At 44.3% G+C, this 22,345-nt stretch overlaps 1 protein-coding gene across 2 annotated transcripts in view; it reads right to left on the bottom strand.

Annotated features, from left to right (window-relative positions):
- LOC126236166 (ski oncogene) overlaps nucleotides 1-22,345 on the bottom strand; it is a 666,701-nt gene that overhangs the window by 194,057 nt on the left and 450,299 nt on the right. The gene's annotated exons all lie outside the window — the stretch shown is intronic.

Genomic DNA, 22,345 nt, shown 5'->3' with positions numbered 1-22,345 from the left:
TTGAAAGGGAACAGCCTATATCCTTCATAATTCCGTGTTTGCGCTCACTCTCTAACGATCTCGTCGTCGACGGGATGTTAAACTGTAAATATCCCTTCCTACCTACACATAGAATCAGCTGCCTCGGTGCTAGCCGTGATTGCATTGCAAGTTACGTACTATTTATTGTTTCATCATCTATTCTAAAGTTCACTTCATGTTGTTATCCATTCCCGCCGCTTTCCTGCTATCTATTATTTAATCGTCCCTTCTACTACAGGTTTTAGCGAAGTCTCACGTCGTAACACACACATCAGCCCGAGCATTATGACCACCGACCTACTGTCGATATAAACCCGCCCAGGCGATAGCAGCGTCACCTGTCGAGGAATGAGTGCTAGTCAGACACACGCACGGTTGCGTGTAGTATCAGTGAGCGTGCAGTCCGTGTGTAGCATTGGCAAGGCGCGTGATCTATCCGAGTTTGACCGAGGGCAGACTGTGATGGTCCGGAGGCTCAGCACGAGCATTTCGGAAACTGCACGACTTGTCGGGCGTACGAGGAGTGCTGTGACGAGTGTCTTCAACACATGGCGAAACCAACGTAAAGCCACGTCCAGACGTCGTGGGGTTGAGCGACCACCCCTCATTAGAGATGTCGGACGTCGTAGGCTGGGCAGACTGGTAAATAGGACAGACGGCGAACTGCGGTGGAACTAACACCAGACTTTTAATGAAGGGCAGAGCGCATGTGTGTCTAAACACACAGTGCATCGAACACTCCTAACGACGGGCCTTTGCAGCCGATGACCCAAGCATGTGCCAATGTTAACACCACAACATCAGTGACTACGACCGAAATGGAAACGTGACCATTGGCACTGGACGTTGGCGCAGAGACAGAGCGATGCATGGTCTGATGAATCCCAATACCTTCTTCATGGGAGGGCGCGAATCTGTCGTACAGTAGTAGTGGGGCAAGGGGAGCACCAGTGCATTTTGTTAGTGCGGGTTGCCTACATCAGGGGCAGGTATGCACTCAGGGGCGACTGCTTAGTTGCTAAAATTATTATGGTTATTTTCTCCCTAAATGAGGACCGTCTCTGGCACTAACCAAGTTTTTTTTACCATGCATGTTTCGCTTTTATTTATTATGCATCTTTATTTGCGATTTTCTGCAATCCTTTCCTCACATCAGGGCCGTGGCAAGACAGTCGCTTTTTTGTTTTTTCTGTTTTTTTCTGCCTTTTTTTGTCAATTCGCATTTCACGTTGCAACAGGCAGAAAACAGGCTTTACAGATGTACAAACGCAGAAAAATTTTAAAAATAAGCAGAAAAGAACATGTGTTACCTCAGTAAAAATATAGCGCCAAAAAGTCACCACCACTGACGATGCTTCACGAAGAAAAGAAACGAAACGCGTATAGCAGACAAGCAAAAGTCCTCAATTTAGTGGCGGTAACTGTTGTGATATACAAAGAAGATAACCATAGTCATGCCACAGATGTTGTTTCGTCTATTACCGATTTTAAAATATAGGAGAGAGAAGAAGAATACAATTTACAGGAAATTCTAGCTGTGTGTTGTTTAGCTGTGTTGTCTTGAGTGTAAGCACTGGTTTGCGAGCAGCGTGAACACGGGAATAGCGCGGCTGGGCGCTGCGCGTGTCGGCACCCAAACAAACAGAGGCCGCCCACGCAGCCACAGCCCTGCCGTCGGCGCAGGGGATGTGATTCATGCGCGCGTGCCGTCTCAACCGAACAAGTCGTATGTCCTCCTTCAAGGTTAAAGTCGTAACCTCGCTATGCCCATTCCCTACGGACGGTGCAAACTCCTAGAGATGAAGTACAAAGCCATTGCACGAACCATTTTTAAATAGAGGTATTTGAACATACAGGTAGCCCTTTAGGACAAATGAAGCTCATGAGAAATAATTGTACGACAGGCAATATCAGGAATTTGGAACGACCGCCACCTTCTACGCCAATAACGACCGAGCCGACACAGAGTTGTCCACCTTTAATTACTTATCACGGCCATGAGAATGGGTAGTACAGGATGAACTAAGGAAGTACTTTGCGGATTCCAAAAAATAGGAAAGCCCGCGGTGATGGCATAATGGAAACTGGACAGATGATATCCACGAGCAATATGGTTCAAATGGCTCCGAGCGCTATGGGTCAACAGTCCCCTAGAACTTAGAACTACTTAAACCTAACTAACCTAAGGACATCACACACATCCATGCCCGAGGCAGGATTCGAACCTGCAACCGTAGCGGTCGCGCGTTTTCAGGCTGAAGCGCCTAGAAGCGCTCGGCCACAGCGGCCGGCACGAGCAATATGGACACGTAATGGTGAACATCGAAATTCATGGAGAAGCATGCAATAAGCCTTTATATAGTATTTCCACAGTGTGTGTTATACAGGTGACATGTGGATTACTCGTATTTCGCACAAAGGAAAATTGACATTTCGTTACGTATGAACTGAAAAAAGTTGTCAATATAAAAATGTTACCATCTTTGTTGACTACGGATTTTTTATTTTGCCTAACACTCTTAAATTACTGAATATTATCTCTCTTTGGCATCAACAGATGCATTCCTTGATTCGATTTCGTTTTTGAGAACTGCAAACTGCGTTTTTTCCTCATGGTTAGCACAACGTATGTTTACAGTAAACAGTACACCGACGATAATTACTGTTTCAATTTCTTCTTTCAGCCTCCAGCTTTCTGGCTGCCACAGTGTTTACATTTCATCTCTAAGTACCCTTCCTCAATGTAAGATCATTGCTGTTTTCCTAACGGCATTTCGCGATTTAAAGCATAAACGCGTCGTTCGATTCATATTCTTGTGCAGTGTTAGATTTTCTCGATTTCTTCACTACTTACTTTTTTTTATATCGATAACAGCTTTGTTACTGCTGGGATGGTTATTTCATTAATGGATCTTAACACTGCTAGAACAAAGTACGTAATTATGATGAGAAATGAATTTTCTATGCAGATGGGAAATGTAGTGACTACAGCGGCCGTCACGAAAATAGGCACCTTAAGGTCATCTCACTGTCTTACAGCATTGCTAGTAACAGATAATGTCAAATGTTAGTAAAAATTAGGATAAACATGTTAGACGTCTCTATTTTTAGAATATGACGCAGTACTTTCTAAAAGAAAATGTTAGCCAGATGCTACGAATAAATAAATAAATAAAGACTAACGTTGCAAGAAATTCTGAAGAAAAATAACTTTGAACTTCAACCTGTCGATAAAATAGCGCCACTGACATATTTGGACTGAAAATAATAAATGAACATTCTCAAAGTATATAGATGCACGTGACACATATTTTATCGTGAAAAGATGAGAGTATTCACAGATAAAAAACAAAATACCGTAAGAGGTGTGAAACTGTTCCGCGTGCGAAACGACGGATGTCGTCGCTAATGAATCTGCGTTCTGTTGAACTTTGTAGAAACGTCCAGCGAGAAAGTTGTTAGGAAAACTATACAATTAATTTTAGTAACATCTGAGACATCATTATTGTATCATGTCACCTGTGAACGCATTTTATTTGCGACGAAGTGTTACATTTCACCGGCCGAGGTGGCCGAGCGGTTCTACGCGCTACAGTCTGGAACCGCGTGACCGTTACGGTCGCAGGTTCGAATCCTGCCTCGGGCATGGATGTGTGTGTTGTCCTTAGGTTAGTTAGGTTTAAGTAGTTCTAAGTTCTAGGGGACTGATGACCTCAGCAGTTAAGTTCCACAGCGCTCAGAGCCATTTGAACCATTTGTTACATTCCCATACGTTTTCAAGCTCGGTGAAGAAATTTGTCCCCAGCGGTGCAGCAGCCAGTGCTCGGAAGGGCTCGTTTCAACACCGGTCACACGGCAGGCCTGTGTTACCGAGCCGCTGCCCGCGGTCCGGCTGGCATCAAAGCCGCGCAGAGCGCACTCGGCATTGGTGACACGACTCCGCCCCCTCCCCAGGCGTGCACGCGGCCCACGTGGCGTGCCTCGGCGCGTAATGCTGTGCACCGAGCCTGAATATCCAATGACGCTCTGAGGGTCTTCTGCATATTTCTGCGTGTACCTTCGCTTCCCCATTACAGACGGCATTCCCCAGAGAGAGAGAGAGAGAGAGAGAAGGGGGAGGGGGGGTGGGCAGACAACCAGTACAAACAAAACATGTTCTTATCAACCATTTGGTTTAGTGTTTCTGCTTATTAGCGACAAGACGCTGTGATGTGGAACGTGCCAGTACTTTTACAAAACCGTTACATTATCTCCTTATAACATGGCTACATGCTGGCCATTTACATAACTAAATTTACAGGAGAATTTGATAAATGTAAACTAATCATATACACACTACCTAGTCGTAAATTTATCTATGAAGTACAAGGAGGATGATTTCAGTTTGTTTTTTACGATTTAATTACCTTTCAGTACCTTTATTTCACAAGGAAGGTGGTAAAATACTTTTGTGGCTGTATACTTTAATGCTTTTGTGCACAAATCAGATTAAACACCAAGCAGTGGATGCTGTTTTTGTTCCTAGTATTATATTTATAACTGCTACTGTTATTTTTAAACTGGGCCTTATTCTTCACAACTTCATACTTGATATGAGAGCAAATGTATTTTGAAGATAATTTTTTAAACAGTTAGATGCTTAGCGTGATACGCTGTCCTTACCGCACGTTTCTGTGCAGTGAATATTTTGATTCTATGCGTAAAATTAACATAGAAACCATATGACATCAGTGAAATGATGTATGCAGAGTAAGCTGATTTTCTAATACTTTCATCATTAAAATCAGTTATTCCACATAAAGCACATGTTGTTGAACTTAATCGTTTGAGAAGATCTGTAATATGTGACTTCCAATTCAAATTGTCATCAAAATATACACATCCAGAAATTTTACACAAAAAAAGATGGTTCGTCAAATATCAAAACAGCTACATGACATGCATGTGAAAAGTTCGCAGTGACCGGTGTCAGTGAGGTGAATGCCTTGCTGAGAAACGTACTATTCAGCTCGATGCCCATATTGCTCTACACACGCAATTAATTAGAAATGATCAATGAAGACAGCCCCGACCACATTTTCGACACAAATAAATTATTTGTGTGAAAAGCCAAGTAAAAGTAAATTTACTTTCACGTGTACGTTGCATCCCAAACGTGGCGAAATTTCTAAGAACGACTTTAGATTATGCTGAATGAGGCAAACACGACTAACTTTATACAAAACCGTAGAGACCAACAAACAAGAAACTTCCAATATAGTGCAACGGCGAAGCTCATGTTAAGCTTTTACAACAGAAAAGATGTAATACCCGACGATGGTACCTCTTGCACGAGGTGTACGTGTACGGCGCGTTATGCATTTAACATCAGAGTACCTTCATGTGGCCCCAGGTTTTACAATATACCAGCTAATAAGTGAGCATATGATGGAGTGTACGACTAAACGTCGTATAACAAGCAGTGCTGCTGCGCGACAGCATCGCTTCGTATCAGAAAGGGGACGTCAGTGTGGTTGGGGTTATGAGCTGTGAGAAGTATACGAAACGAGCCAAGACAATGGAGTCTAACGGCCCGCTGCGGTAATCAACACGCGGAGAACAAAGCGGTGACCCAGCTGCACCTGGGATCGAAGCCGGGACGTTAGGCGGCGGCCCTTCTCTCCGTGGGAACACACGTACTGGAGGCTGCCGGTAACGGTGTTCTTCAATAGCTCCCGGTCCCGGCGTATACACGTGCGCGCCTAACGATACCTGGTCCGTAAGTGAAAAGCGCGTGCAGTCGATACATAGAGAGAAGCAGTTTTCAGAATGAGATACACGTCTGCATTGTAGCGATATTATTAAAATATGACTTTTTTTTTCAACAGGTGTGGAATTTTACCTGTTTTAGGTTGGTGCAATTGGCATTAAGTAACATGGTAATTTGGCTGGTACCGGTTAGTGATACATATGTTCTTAACAGTCCTACACATCTTTTATGTGCAAGGTATTTCGATGTGCTACTATTTTGCGAGTTCTTCGACGAATTTTAGACGCTGTTCATCAAGAATATCGCTAATGATTTCCTAACTGCAATGTTTCGGGTTAGCAAGTGGAGCACGATCAACCTTCTCCTTCAAAAGTGACTAAAGTTGTGTTTTACACATGACCATGATTTTCACGTGATTTTGTGTGCAGAGAGTATGTGCTGAAGCGAAAAGATGGTAGTTCATCATTTAAAGACTGCCGTAGACAAGTAACCCATTCTTGATTATGTGCCTCAATACCGCGAGTTCAAACTGGGATCTGGCCTACATCCTTAAGACTCTTTTTGAGGTGTGGTAAAGTCCAGCAGAAATCTAATGCAAGAATTTTTCTTGTGTGACGTCACTTGGAGGAGGAAAGAAAGAAGTAAAATTAAGAAGTAAAGTTTGTCGACACTGAAATCATTTGCAGCTACATATATACTCTACACGCCACTGTACAGTGCATGGTGAAGAAGCAGCAGCTCAGAATCTTCGAGCTGCAAGTAGCAGTAGCAGTGAACTATAAACATGCTGACTCTTAGGACTATACCAGAAACACAGGGTGAGCACAAAGTCTTGCCCTGATTATAACAATTTATTACAGAATAACTGTCTGACACAATAATTTACATTTGATGCCGTTACATAGGTTAGTGTTACTAGTTTTTTTTAAGACCACTTACGTTAGTAAACCTCAACGTGTGCTCCCTTGGTAGCTCGGAGAATGTCGAGGCGATATTCCAGTTCCCGCCGGGTGTTTCGTAACATGTGTTCTGTCACAGTACCCACAGCAGTTTGTATCCTAACCTTCAGTTCGTCGACGTCAGCAACCGGTGTGATGAAGACTCTGTTCTTGATATAGCCCCAGAAAAAAAAGTCAAGGGGCGTAATGTCTGGAGAGCGGGCTGGCCAGGGTGTTGGACCGTTCCTTCCAATCCACCGATCCCGACATTACGCCTCTTGACTTTTCTTTTTTTTCTGGGGCTATGTCAAGGACAGTGTCTTCGTCACACCAGTTGCTGACGTCGACGAACTGAATGCTAGGATACAAGCTGCTGTGGGTACTGTGACAGAACACATGTTACGAAACATCTTGGGGGGGGGGGGGGGGGGGGGGGAACTGGAATACCGTCTCGACATTCTCCGAGCAACCAACGGAGCACATGCTGAGGTTTACTAACGTAAGTGGTTTTTTTAAAAAAATAACACTAACCTATACAACGGCATCAAATGTAAATTCTAAGTTTCAAAATAGCGCACACTCCGCTGCAGAACGGAACATTCATTCTGGAAACCACAGGGACGTGGCTATACCATTTCTCCGTAATATCGTTTTTTTTTTCTTTTTTCAGGAGTGTTAGTCCTGCAAAGACTGCAACAGAATTTCTGTAAGTTTGGAAATAGAAGAAAGGTACTGGCGTAGGTCCGGCCTAAACAGCATAATTGCTAACAAGGGAATCGCGCCTACTAAATAGTCATCACCGACTGCGTCCAAACTTATGGTACATGCAGGGCTTGGTCAGAGATCAAGGTGACAGAGGTGGTAACTCCAGATGGCTAATCGTTTAGAACAAATAGGTTTTTTGGCGCGGTCGGGCAAGGCACGAGCCATTCATGTTAGCGATGTCTCCAAGCAGTAGTATTACTGTATTTCCGCTGCGTAATCCGCTGCATGAAAATTACGCTAAGGTAAATAACTCATACCACGCCCGATCCGCGCCACAAATCCAATTTTTTGTAAACGGTTTGCCATCTGGAGCGCTCACTTCCGTCTCTTCCATTTCTGGCAGTGCAGTTTAAGGTTCGTGTCCCGGTTCGGCACAGTTTTAATCTGCCACTGAGTGAAAGACTACTCTGGACATTCGAGATCTATCTGACTTTATATCACATTAAGGAAACTTTTATTGCAGCTATTCTCAGCTTCTTAAAACATCGTTTTAAATATAATGAAGACCTAATGGCCTGAGAGTTTAATTTCTGTGTCCAGATGAGTATTTTTTGACTAATTTTGAGCTTCTTGGAGCATTAATAACCGCATGCAGTCCTCTACTTGGTGTAATAACGGTACTCTGGGGAGACGGGAGAAGACCGTCTCCTACACAAAAGCGTTTCTTCGCAAGGCTCATTTGTCAAAAGGAACGTTTAGGCTCGCGACGCATCTGCCGGTGGCAGCTGAAGCTAGAGCGGCGTGGGAACACGGTGAGCGCGGATTAGCCTAGTTCGCGGCTAGGCGCACACACACCCGACAGACCGGTCCACCGCCGGTTTTTCTCCAGAAAAACCCCTTGTGTCCTCCTTTCTGGGCGGCTAGTGCTGGCGTAACGACCGTCGCCGCTGCGTAACATTTCTGAAATGTAAAAATAACTGCGCGTCGCTCGGGTCCGCTGAATAGCAGACGCATAAAGAGATGCGGAGTGGTGGCCGCCGGTAGGGGACGGGTCCGCGGGGCACATGCAGAAACGCCGGGACAAAGGAGCGCCCAGCGAGGGAGGCGGGTACTGCGTCGCTTCCGGAAGACGCCGCCGGCCGCGGCTCGCAAATCTTACCCTCCTCACTCAGCCTCTGCTGCCAGAGCACAACGATCCTCTCGGCGTTTATTTCGCTACCGAGTAAAATACACCGATCTACCACAAAAAATTACCACCCACTCTGTTGTGCGCATGGCACGCGGAAAATTGATTTCCGGTACGGTTTCGACACATTTCCGCACTGTCCCCTAATCGAAAAAACAGGAGCTTATGGAGGGAATTAGAATACGAAATGAGATACTAAAAGTAAAAGTATAAAGTGTATTCAGATGAAGAGGCACGAAACCGTCTTTTTCGACGTCCGAGGTTCGATACTCATCGAATTCCACGGACACGGAAAAACCATTACCAGCGACGTGTACTGTGAGACACTCTGTAGCCTACGCAAGTCCGTCAAGAGCAAACGGCCTGGCCTGCTCACGGAGAGAGTAATTCTGCTCCACAATAACGCGCGTCCACACGTCTCCAAGGTCACACGAACACTCACGGCCAACTACAAGCGAGAGCAGCTCGTGCATCCGCCCCACAGCCCGAACACGCCGCCCTGCGACTTAGATGTGTTTGGTCCGCTAAAAAACATCTCAGAGGAAAGCTCTGGATACTGAGGAGGACAGTTACAGCCATAGGAATTCTGGGAACAAGAAATACTTCGGCTCGTGGAACAGTGGGATAGTTGTGCTCACGCCTGTGCTGATTACTTTTGAATAAAGACTTCAGTTACACACAAAATGTTGTTTCGTACCTTTTCTTTTGAACACTCCTCATAACACTCGAGTTTTGCTATTTGAACAGCAAAATAATACGCGATGGCCGAGCGGAAAGGATATAGAACACTTACTGTCTGGAACAGCAAGAATAGTATTTCTATTAAAAGAAAAAACACCTTAACGTCAAATATAAATTTGTGTGTGTGTGGCAGTCTTTCAGGTTCGTGAACAATAAACATTTTAGACAAATGGTGAATAGCTTCTGAAATGTGGTGCTATCAAGACAGTTGGATGAATAATCAGATAATTAATGAGGAGATACTGAATCGAATTGGAAAGCAAATCCTGAGGCAACCAGCGATCGTCAATTTGGTAATGGAGGGAAGAGAGAGAGAGAGAGAGAGAGAGAGAGAGAGAGAGAGAGTGTGTGTGTGTGTGTGTGTGTGTGTGGGTGGGTGTGTGTGTGTGGGTGGGTGGGTGGGTGGGGAGGGGGGGAGGGGGGAGAGAGGAGGGGGGAGTGTAGAGGGAGACAAGACTTGGTTACACGTTCTGCACAGATGACGAAGCTTGCACAGGACAGACTAACGTGGAGAGCTCCATCAAAGAAGTCTTTGAACTGAAGACGAGAACAACATCGAAAACAACAGCTTTGTGTTTGGATTCAGACTAAACGCATGGTTCTTGACGGGTTGAAACTGTCAGCTATCAGAAAATGCTGGCGAAATGCAAGAAAACCTGCAGGGCTGCAAGAACTGACAGTTCCTAAAATAAGTAAATGTAATATAATGTGCATAAGTAAGCGGACGCCTCCATGACTGTTCGGTCACTCGACTGGCGATCAGTAACTAAAAATGGTAACAATCGGAAAGTATTTAGGAGGGTGCCTACGAAGCGACCTAAAGTGGAACTAACACCTAAAACTAGCCCAAGGAAAACAAAGTCCTAGACTGAGATTCATAGAGAGATAATACCGTAACAAACAGAATAAACACATTGCCCGATTGTAAGATAAGTAGCGAACATCTGGAATTCACTGCATCGTTTACAAGAAATGTGCATGATATACAACAGGCTCTAGATACCGGCTTCCAGATTGATCCCACATTCCTCGACTTTCGAAAGGCGTTCGACTCAGTTCCGCACTGTTGTTTGCTCCAAAGGGTGCGCGCTTACGGTCTATCTGATGAGATATGTGGTTGGATAGAAAGTTTTCTAACAGACAGAGAGCAGTATGTCGTCCTGAATGGGGAGACTACAACAGAAACAAGCGTAACAACAGGTGTGCCCCAGGGCAGCGTAAGAGGTTCGCTGCTTTTTACGATTTACATAAACGATCTGGTTGATGGTATTGACAGCGGCATTAGACTGTTTGCCGATGATGCTGTAATCCACACGAAAGTTGTGAACAAATCAAAGAGGATTTGCAGAAAATAAATGCGTGGTGTAATGACTGGCAGTTATCTCTCAATATTAGTAAGTGTAACCTACAGCGTATAACAAAGCGAAAATCCCCATTAATGAACGAGTACAAAATAAATGGCCAGTCTTTGGAAGCGGCAACATCCGCCAAGTATCTGAGTGTGACTATTCGAAATGATCGCAAATGGAACGATCAGATTACACAAGTAACGAGTAAGGCGAAGTCTAGATTGAGGTTTATTGGTAGAATGCTGAAGCGATGCAGTCCTTCAACAAAGGAAATTGCTTACAATAATTAGTTCGTCCAGTCTTAGAGCATTGTTCGTCTGTATGGGACCGTCTGATTCAAGAGATTGAGAAGGTTCAAAGAAGAAGCAAAATTCGTGACTGGTACATTTAGCCATCGCGAGAGCGTTACAAATCTCATAGAAAGTTTGAAGTGGGCACAGTTGCAGCTAGACGACGCGCTAAACGGAAGGGGCTGTTCACCAAATTCCAAAATCCAATCTTCGCCGAGGATGTAGAGCATATATTATCACCACCAACTTTAAAATCGCGCAATGATCACCATTCAAAGATAAGGGAAATTAGAGCTCATACTGAGGGGTTCAGACTGTCGTTTTCCCCTCGCGCGATGCGCGAATGGAACAGAGGGGAAATATGACTTTGGCGCGAATAGTGCCCTCCGCGACACACCGCTTGGTGGCTAGAGGAGTTTATGTAGATGAAGATAATTCACTTACGAAAGAAATAACTTTGGAAAATCTCACTCAATCGATTACTGAATACTGGTCTTCATTCTCGGATTCTTACCAGTAGAATTTACAAGAAGGCATGGATATTATACGCAGAAGTGCGTTAAGATTCGTCATAGGGCGGTTTGGTATGAGCCGGATTATCACGGAGATGTTTGGTATGAGAGATGGAGATTTTCATCCAATTCCTGTTAACAGTCGCTGCAAAAGTGACTTTGTGCGCAAAGGTGACGTATACTGCTAAAATTCAAGAGGGTCCATTCAAAGAAAAATTAAGCTACATATCGCTTCCTTCCACATATTTCGCGAAGTAGTCATTACAATAAAATCAGAAATTCTAGTTCGTATCAAGTGCCATTTTGGGTTAGAATGTAAAACATGGAGAGGGGTGATGCACTATGTGCCACGTATCCTCTGCCACATTCCGTGTATGACTTGCTGAATATACACAGATGTTTTACTGGACATTTCCCTAACGGCGCTATCTCAGTTTGAAGACGGGGAAGGAAATGACCCTAACTATTCCGGACACTCGGATGGGCCGATTTAGAGAAACCATAGCAGACTTAATTCTTGATGGTAGAATGAGGGATTGAAGCTACATCCTTCCGAATGTGTCTTCAGTTTCTTATCCAACGTGCGTCATCATCAGGTGAAAATTGCACAAGTATTTTTCTGCAGGCTGTGCACTGTCGCGAAAAACAGAGGTTGGCACGGTTCCGAGCACTGTCCACAGACTGAATTAAACCATACATCGGGTGTCCCATCGACATCCTCGTACGCAGATGATAACGAGTCAGCGTACGCCTGCTGCTGGTGAACGCCTTGGGCTCCTCTTAGGCCTACGCAGAAGCGAGCACGAACGCCCCCGCGGCGGCTGGCGCGGCGAACAATGGCGACCGACTGCCGAAGATAAGGCACGGCCGCGCTTTTGGAGGCCAGGAACGCTGGGCGCCCGCCGCCAAACAGTGGAACTCAGTGTCTGGCGCGTAACGGCCGCAGTCTGGCGCCCGTGCCCACAGGGCGGCCGCGGATTCCGTAAGACACGTGAACGCTAACGTAAATAGATGCGACATATTGCGCATGTATAGGAAAAGAAATCCACTACTGTTCAGAAATTGCTGGAAACAGTAACCACCGCAAGATATCTGAGTAGCTATCCGGAGTGACTTTAAGCGGAATAAACACATAAAACAAACAATAGGAAAAGTAGACTGAGATTCATAGGAAGAATACTAAGGAAATTAACTCATTCACTAGAGACCGATTCTTGAGTACTGTTCATTAATGCATGACCCTTACCAGGTAGAACTGATAGAGAAGATCCATCGAAGATTGGCGCGTTTCGTCACGGGATCGTTTAGCCGGCGTGAGAATGTTACAGAAATGTTCAACAAACTCCAGTGGCAGACGCTACAAGAGAAGCGTTGTGCATCACGGAGAGGTTTAGTATTGAAATTATCGGAATTCCGAGAGAACAGTTTCCGGGAAGAATCGGACAGCATATTACTTCATCCCACATACATCTCACGAAACGACCAGGTCCAGAAAATTCTAGAAATCAGAGTCAATACAGAGGCTTCCCGACAATCACTCTTTTCTCGCGCCATTCGCGAATGGAAGGGGAAGGAGGGATCAGTTAGCGGTACCAGACGCACACCCCGCCACACAGTCAGGTCGCTTGCGGAGACCGAGCGAGGTGGTGCAGTGACTAGCACACTGGACTCGCATTCGGGAGGACGACGGTTCAATCCCGCGTCCGGCCATACTGATTTAGGTTTTCTGTGATTTCCCTGAACAGCTCCAAGCAAATACCGGGATGGTTCCTTTGGAAGGGCACGGCCGACTTCCTTCCCCGTCCTTCTCTAATCCGATTAGACCGAGGACCTCGCGGTCTGGTCTCCTTCCCCAAACAACCCAACCCAACCCTCGCTTCCGGAGTACTGATGTAGACATAGATGTACACCAGATATATCAGAAAATTGACAAGATTTCCTCGGCGAACAAATGCCCTGGCATCATTATCGCAAAATTAGCTTTCAAGTTATTTGACGCCTTTTTGCAGTAAAAAAAAAATGGCTCTGAGCACTACGGGACTTAACATCTGTGGTCATCAGTCCCCTAGAACTTAGAACTACTTAAACCTAACTAACCTAAGGACAGCACACAACAAAATTTCAGTAATTTAAATGCCATTGAAATCATATATTAACATTTCATCGTCGAATAACTCTCCTGTTGCACCTTTCAGTAACCAACGACAAACAGCAACGCTTCCAAGCGAAGTCGCAACGATGTTCCTTATCACGGCTCGTGACCAGTCGAGCGAAAGGTAAACAGCAACCTCTCACGCAAAAGGATATCCCACAGAAACTGCTACCACTATCTTCAATTAAATACTAATGGGTAGATCGCCGTTTACTTTTTGCCCCCTCCATCAGTTTTCTGGCTGGTTTGATGCGGTCCACCATGACTTCCTCTCTAGCGCCATCTTCAACTCGGAGTAGCACTTATACCCATTATCACAATTATTTGTTGGGTATATTCCAATTTCTGTCTTTTCCTACAGCTCTTTTCCTCTACAGCTGCCTCGTGTCCTATCATTCTGTCCCTCGTTCCTGTCTGTGTTCTCCACGTATTCGTTTCCTTAACGATACTGCAGAGAATCTACGCCTTTCTTTTCTTATCTGTCCACCTAATAATCAACATTTCCCTACCAGGTTGTCATTTGATAGCAAAGACGTTCATATTTCAGCATTATAAACAACATTCTGTGACCGTAAGAAAGACAAAACTCGAGTTCAACGTCTCTTTGACTTCAATGTCATTTGAGATCGAGGGTTTAGCTCAAAACCGTCAAAATTAAGAGAAGAAATCCACGATGGTCTTGCATTCCGATATTCTCCTACTGTCGTTTATGTAAACCACGGATAATGCAAGTAGTTCAACAATGATTCTGAACAACGACACCACTGTACTCTTCTCAAAGTGACGCAACGAATATTCTCATTCGTTAGCTTACTTCAGTACCCAACTGGGAAAAAAGAAAAAAAAAATTAGACAGAGGCGGTGATTGTTCCTCTGGTTGCAGCGTTCGCTCACCGAGAAAAGCTTATCGACTGTCAGATACCCTACAGCCATTCCAGTGTCAGCAGACGCTTGCAGTGTGGCCTGACACAAGAAGAGGGCACGGCGTTGGCCTGCCGTCACCGGGACCCAAACCGCGGTTTCACATCCGGCACAGCTGTGCGCAGCCGACACGAGGGTACGCATGTGTCGCTCATTGTCTACAGCCACGCCATAAAACTAGTTGGCTTCCAGAACCTCGTGTCCTTTTATCCTTCGTCTTGTTTCTAGCAAAGAAATTTTTATTTTTAAATTAAGTCTCATTATCGAAATAATAATTCAAATGAAACATCGGTTGCAGTTATCTACATTGCGGCTTCATTAACGAAATAAATCAGTACGAAGCATTTTAACAATTTTCGAATGATTTTTTTCGTACTTGCAGTATCTGATCTCAGTCTGTATACCTAAATTGCAGGTAAGCGAAAGATGATAGTAGAATACTGTGGAAACGATAATATCACAAGTCCCATTCTGAAGACAGAGACAATTAAAATTAAGCCCTCTTCCGCGCCCTATTATATACATTAAAGTGCTACAGAACATGCAAAAATTTATTGAAAATGTAATTTTTTTTACAAACGCTTTAAGTAACTTCTGCCGTTTACGTATAAAAAATTATATCCTCCACATGACCACCCAACGCTGCACAGCAACGAACAATGCGTACATTCAAGTTCTCAACGACGCGTTCACAAACATTTGGCGGGATGACGATAATAACACTTTTAATTTCATACTTCAATTGATATATTGTTTGTGGTTTATTCATGTACACTTCTGACTTCACAAATCCCCACAAAAAAAGTTACAAGGCGAAAGTTCGCATGATCTGGCAGGTCATTCCTAGCTGCCACACAAAGAGATAATTTTTTGAGGAAAATTTTCATTCAGCAGAGCAATCGTTTCACGGGATGTGTGACATGTCGCATCATCTTGTTAAAACCAAAAATCGTCATTTTCATCAATAAAAGGAAAAAAATCAGAAAGCATGTTTCGGTAACGGTCGCCGTTCACAGTGACGGCAGCTCCCTCATCATTTAAAAAAAAAAAAGTATGGGCCAATCACCGCTCCTGCCCAGAACCCACACCACACAGTCATGCGTTGTGGATGCATTTCATCTTCCACAGTCACTTGCAAATTTTCGTGACCCTAAATTCTGCAGTTCTGCTTATTGACGTACCTACTGAGGTGGAAGTGCGCCTCTCCTGAGAAAATTATTCTTTTTGTGAAGTTCTCGTTCTCCGCTGTCGAGCCAAGACCCATGATCCGCAGGCCTCAACTCTTGTGTAAGCTGAATCTTGTACGCATGCATATTCAGATCTTTGAAAGGATTTCATGGAATGAACTTGATGATAAATTCAATTGTTGAGTTCGTTTCTTGAGTTCGAACAGAACGCGGTCATCCTATTTTCCTAACGTTTGTAACAGAACCTATGGCCTCAACTTCCGAACTGATGATTCGGCTGTAGCACCATTACGTCCAAGTGTCACACGCAATCCACGAACGGTTGCCTTAGGGCTTTCACTGTTTTTGTAATACCTTTTAATCACTTGAATCGTTGCTGTGTAGTCATCTGCTCCATGACGAAAATAAACATCAGACAACACACGAGAAAACTGTCAAGATACTAATGGGAAGGATCGCAGATTAAAAACATGAAAAAAAAACCACGGCTACCAACCGTCATGCGACAAAATGGCGAAAAATTCAAATTCGTCCTTACTTCCCGGACAACCATTACATTAAAAATACTATTCCTCGTTATTTAAACTTTTGTGTCATACCTGTAGGTTCAGAGCTTCAGACTGTTCGTTATCTCCGAGCATTAGTGCATAACGCATTTCAAACCCAGCCTCAGAACACTGCTACTTTAGTCCACCGTTGTTATAAAAATTTAAACACACATGAAAAATGTCTAATTTTGGCACATCTTCCAAGTTACACAGCTCAGGAAGCTTTCCTACTCATCGATCACGTTTATTACAATCATGCAATTAAAGCAATATGTTGTTTAAACCAGGCTATTGTAACTGGTGATATACTGTGCTATGCGAGCTGCGAGCAAAAAGAAAGGGAGAGAGAGAATTTACGCAAGGGAGATATTTTCTTGCGACGAAAAGCAGTTACCCAAAATGAATAGACAAGTTTCGCAAGACCTTTTTTCTTCCAATAGCAATAATAGCGCAGACCACGATGTCATCAGGACACTGCAAATTAATAACATACTAAAACAAATAACAATCGCTAAGAGAAAATGACTGTCACTGTATTGAATTACATTATATGCACCGCTTGTAGGACAACAATGCAACTGAGAGACATACCTGTTACATAAATATGAACAAACAAATTATAAGATCAGTTACACAGAGCTTACTTCTACATGTCCCTCGTGGATAAGCTCGAACTATTGTCGCTCCACATTCTCCACAACACGTGTGATAGCAGCATCCTTACCTGAAAAACAAAATCTCGATTATTTTACGTTGTCTTGTAAAATACTCTGAGATTAATAACCAATATAGTTACATCAAATGTAATTTGGGGTTACACATCAGCTATTTGCACAGCTAAAACAAAGAATTGGTTTATTGCTTCAGGTAGACACACCGACCGCATATTTATGTGCGTTAAACCCGCGGTCTAAGGACAAATTTCTAACGAACAGTCATGAGAACTTAGATGAAATATGCTTTCTCTTTTACGGAATTCATTCAAATGTGGTTGATGTTGTGTTCTTCAGTCAGAAGATTGGTTTGATGCAGCTCATTATGCTACTCTACCCAGGTCAGTTGAACTATGTTGGACGAGGGAGGCACATTTTTCAGGGTTAAGGTTCCGGCTTTAACAAGGTGATCAGTTCAGTCTGGTCGACTCATTAAGCTATTTTCGGAATAATGTTCAGTGGTATGTCAGTTTTGGGGAGTCGCTTATCTGAAAGTGAACGTTGGAACTGAAAATTCACTGACTACAACTGTTTACGAATCCCGTGGCTCTTCAGCTGGGCTAGACTTACCCGAAGGAAAATACATGAACAGAACTATAAGAGATTATTTGGCCCAGTGATATTTTTTGCGAATATACTCTTTCGCTGATACGGCATAATGTACGTCCCCAGATGGCACCAGGAGCAGCGGATACGACGACGCAGACGAGCAGGACGCGCCGCGAGCGCAGACGTGGTTTGGCCTCCTGACGCCCACCTTAATAAACGAGGCGTCGGCGTCAGCGTCGCGCCGGGGACCTGTCAGTCATGAGTAAGTGAGCGTGGGAGTCAGGCCCTTCGCCCGCCTTGATGCATTACATGGCGCAGTAGGCAGGCGGAACGTAAACAAGGGATCTCTCCAGAATTACCGAAAACTAACTAAAAGCACATTATCTTGAAGTACCTTCACCGAATCTCGACATGGAAAAAATAACACGTCTTGTGAAATGACATAAACTATCCAATAGCAAAAATTTTTCAGTTACTGTATTAATACACTCATCATAACTTCGTGAGAACATTTTTCAATACGAACAGAAGCCTAATTGCGTAACAGTAAGAGACCACCACGTCACGTCACGTCACCGCTGCTGCGATGGCAGAAGAAACGTTAGAGTTTGTCTCGTCGATGTAGCCCTCATTAGAGACGAGGTACCAATTCTTTTGCACAAAAATGGGCGAGGAAGGAAGGGAGACTGGAGTTTAACATCCCGTCAAAATCGAGATCGTTAGTGACAGGGCACAAACTCGGAGTTTCAAGGATGGGGAAGGAAATCGGCAGTAGATGTAATGCACCCTTTCACAGGAATCATCCCAGGTTTTGCCTGGAGCGATTTAGAAAAATCATGGAAAACCTTATGTGGATGGCCGCACTTGTATCCGAACCGTCGTCCTCCCGAAAGCGAGTCCAGTGTGCTTACCATTGCGTCACGTCGCTCGGTATGCCCTCATTTGCCATCCGCTGAATCTTGAACTTCACTTTAGAACTTAAAGATAAAAAGCAAGAAATCCATAACTAAGTTTCATGATTAGCCTATCTTCAGATGAATGCGATTTCGACGTTTACTGCGAAGAAATGTTACTTCGGTACATCACTGTTACGTATTTAAAAAACCGAATTAGTCCATAGTTGTCATTAGATTCCTTTGTGTTTATCTAATTTATTCTACATCTATCTAAATAATTAGGAAATGTACAATTCTCATTTGAGATTGTGGTAACACAAGTTCCAAATCCAAAGAATACGATCTGTGCTAAGGTTCAAAATGGTTCAAATGGCTCTGAGCACTATGGGACTTAACATCTGAGGTCATCAGTCCCCTAGACTTAGAACTACTTAAACCTAACTAACCTAAGGACATCACGTACATTCATGCCTGAGGCAGGATTCGAACCTGCGACCGTAGCGTTCGCGCGGTTTCAGACTGAAGCGCCTAGAACCGCTCGGCCACAGCGGCCGACGATCTGTGTTAAGGCTTTTAAACAGGATCAACACCAGCAGATCAACAGATTAGCTTGAAATCTGTAATGGAACATTAGCTAACAGCGAATAACCCAAATTGTCTGGTTGCTATTTTCCTCAAAGCATACTACTTTGAAACAACACTCGCCGATTCTCGACTTGGAAACAATAACACGTTTCGTAAAGTGACATCTGAGCTTGATCATTCTGTAAACAAGATTTCATTCAGAACAAATCTGTCCGTACTAAAATTTTAAGATCCACTGTGGGGATGAAATTTCTGTCGCGAAGAGGATTTCTATTGGAGTACTTTCATACACTAACATGAACGCTTTTTTCAACACTCACCGTCGCACACCGAATGGCAAGTAATGTACGATTAAACATATCCAAAGGCATGTCCCAGTCGCCTGTTATGGCACAGTTAACACAATGCCTGGTGCTTTTTTTTCCAGTAGCGACAGAGCAAGTAAATACGAGGCCCTAGCCCGCCCAGTTAGCCGTTCGGTCTAACGCACGACTTTCCGGATTGGGAAGGAGCGCCTGGTTCCCGTCACTTGTGTCGAGGCCCAGTGAGCTGGCCAGTCTGTGGATGCTTTTTAGGCGGTTTTCCATATTCCTCGGCGATGGGATACACCGTGGGCCGAACCGCACAATAACCCTGAAAGAGTGGTTCGGTGTGGGGCGGCAGAGGTGCGAAGTGGACTGCGGTAGTCGTCGTGGGGTTGTGGACCACTGTGGCTGCGGCGAGGACGGAGCCTCCCCGTCGTTTCTAGGCGCCCGGTTAACATAAAATACATACAATACAAATAAGAGGCCCAAATATTTTTTCTGGTCTTTGCCCTCCTTGCTGAAAGCGTACGCTTACTCTGCCGTTGCCGGCCGCGGTGGTCTAGCGGTTCTAGGCGCTCAGTCCGGAACCGAACGAATGCTACGGTCGCAGGTTCGAATCCTGCCTCGGGCATGGATGTTTGTGATGTTCTTAGGTTAGTTAGGTTTAAGTAGTTCTAAGTTCTAGGGGACTGATGACCACAGATGTTAAGTCACATAGTGCTCAGAGCCATTTGAACCATTTGAACTCTGCCGTTACTTTCTCCTTCTTGCGCATGAGTCTGCCGCAGCATGACTATGCTAGATTAGACTCAGAGTCAACCATTACGTGACGGGGTGAATTTACAATTTGCTCTGTGTTGGCAGGTGGTATAGTCTGTCGGTAAACTGAAGAGTGAGCGCGCGAGTCCCCACTCTGCCTACCCTGCTACGTCACATGGCGCTTCTACAGGCTGTTCCACAACGTAGTACAGTCTTTGTCGCGATGCACGCTTTAAATCTGTGACGATGCCGTGTACAGATACGTCCCGTCTGCGTTTATTTTTGGACAAATGCTTTAAGATTATAAGGAAAACAAAACATTATAGAGTAAATAATATTAACGTAAGACGGAAGTCAGGATTCTACTACAAACATAGAACCGAATGTCTATTCATATGAATGTATGTTCCTCTATTCGTAAGACGAACCAGATATAGTGCAATCAGTCTGTAGAATTTAAGGCTTGTTCTTACTTTGTGTTTCTACTAAAAGGTAGAAGTTTTCTTTGAAGGGCTGCCTTAAAACTTAACAATTCTTGCAACACGAAGAGTGCTTAAAAAGTAACCAGAAATTTATAATTACGTGTGTTGTATTAGTTCGATTCGCACTGCTTTTTTTGTCATTGTCTTCGTGAACATGTCTGAAAAGTATTTCCAGGTAAATTCCAATTCACGCAATGTTTTGTGTAAAACATCTTTCTGCAACGAAAATGTATTTTTTGTTTCACGCCAGTGAGTAATTTCCGTAATGTGGGCATTATTTTTTGGTTTATGTAAAAGTCCTCCATTGTTTGTCGAATGACCGATTTTGTGAAACTGTCTATAACGATGGGTTTCCTCCCTAAATTATTAGTTTTCCTTCGCGGCGATTCCAGTAAACCAAGCGCCTTGTTTTCGCGTACCTTCCTTATGCGTCCTATTTTGGCGAGGCTGACGTTTGCATAAACTGCAGCCCTTTGATTGGGACTGGTAATATTAGCCAACCGTTCTTTTTGTGTAGCCTCCTTTAAACACAAGCTGTAATTACGTTAGAGACGATCGAACTCTCGTTCTGCGCAAGTATCTTCTTCGTATTCTGCACATTTTCTTGCAAATGCAGGGCGATTGTCCGTCACTTCCGGATACTGAAGTATATCAGGGAGTACATAGAGTCAACTGACTGAGATTGGCAACTAAGATCCCACAAACAGAAACGACGTATATCACTGCACGCCGAAGTACACTGCTAGATAGGTAACGGGCAACTGATTTTGGGTTGCCCTGTAGGCCAGTGGCAGGGTTCTTCCGGGAAAGGCCACTTCCCCCACCAAAAGCACTGCTCGCTCTTGAGTTTACAGACAGACTATACTAATATATAAACAGCAGCCGGATATGTTCGGCAGTGGCTGTGCAGCAGACAGATCCGTGATTTTTTGCTGTGGCTCGATGCGGCGTCAGCAGGCTGTTTCTCCCCCAGGCAGAGGGTAGTGGGGCAGTCTGTTGGGGTAGGTCGCGGCGCGGCTGCCCCTAATTAAAGGCTGCAGGGGTGAGGGGAGGCGACGCAACCCCACCAGGAAAATTCCATCCCCGCTATACGGCGCCCTGTCAACCACTGCTGAATACAAGCCCGCCCGCTTGCAGCCGACGACCATCTGACGTCCTTTCATAATTCCCCAAGGGGTAAACGGCTGCCATGTGGAAACAGCGCCTGCATTCGCATTATCGATTCAAAGGAAGCCAGAAACAAAATGAAGAGTTCTACCGTATTTCGATATCACGTCACAAGTGCAACGTACAATACATGCTTGTAATATCGTTATTATGGGGATATACTCAGTAAGGGAAACTTGCTCATATTTCAATGACATAGTACAAACATGGCTATAATCAGCTGGCACATATACAGTTTCCGTATTGCCGTATTGATCGGCACAATCCTAAGTGTGCTGCTCACTAAAATTGTGTGTGTGTAGGGTGAGGAGGACGAGATACTCAACACAATGTAGTGGTATACCACATGACGCGCCAGATAATTGTGCCATTACGCTGCATTTGTCCGTTGCGTGCGCTTTGTAGGGTGTGAAGAACACGATGTAGCATGTTAATTTAGGTTTGGTGAGACTACTTATCCACGATGAGAGAAATTAAGTAAATACAACCATTAACACGCTATAGCAAGAATTTTCCAAGTATTTAAAATTTCGGAGAGTGAGTCGCCAGCAGAAGCAGTATTCTCATATGAAGCAAACCCAAACGATGCC

The sequence above is a fragment of the Schistocerca nitens genome, chromosome 2 (assembly GCF_023898315.1).
Source record: "Schistocerca nitens isolate TAMUIC-IGC-003100 chromosome 2, iqSchNite1.1, whole genome shotgun sequence".
Taxonomy (NCBI): Eukaryota; Metazoa; Arthropoda; class Insecta; order Orthoptera; family Acrididae; genus Schistocerca; species Schistocerca nitens.
The sequence above is the reverse complement of the archived record's forward strand: the minus strand, read 5'-3'. Positions and strand labels throughout refer to the sequence as shown.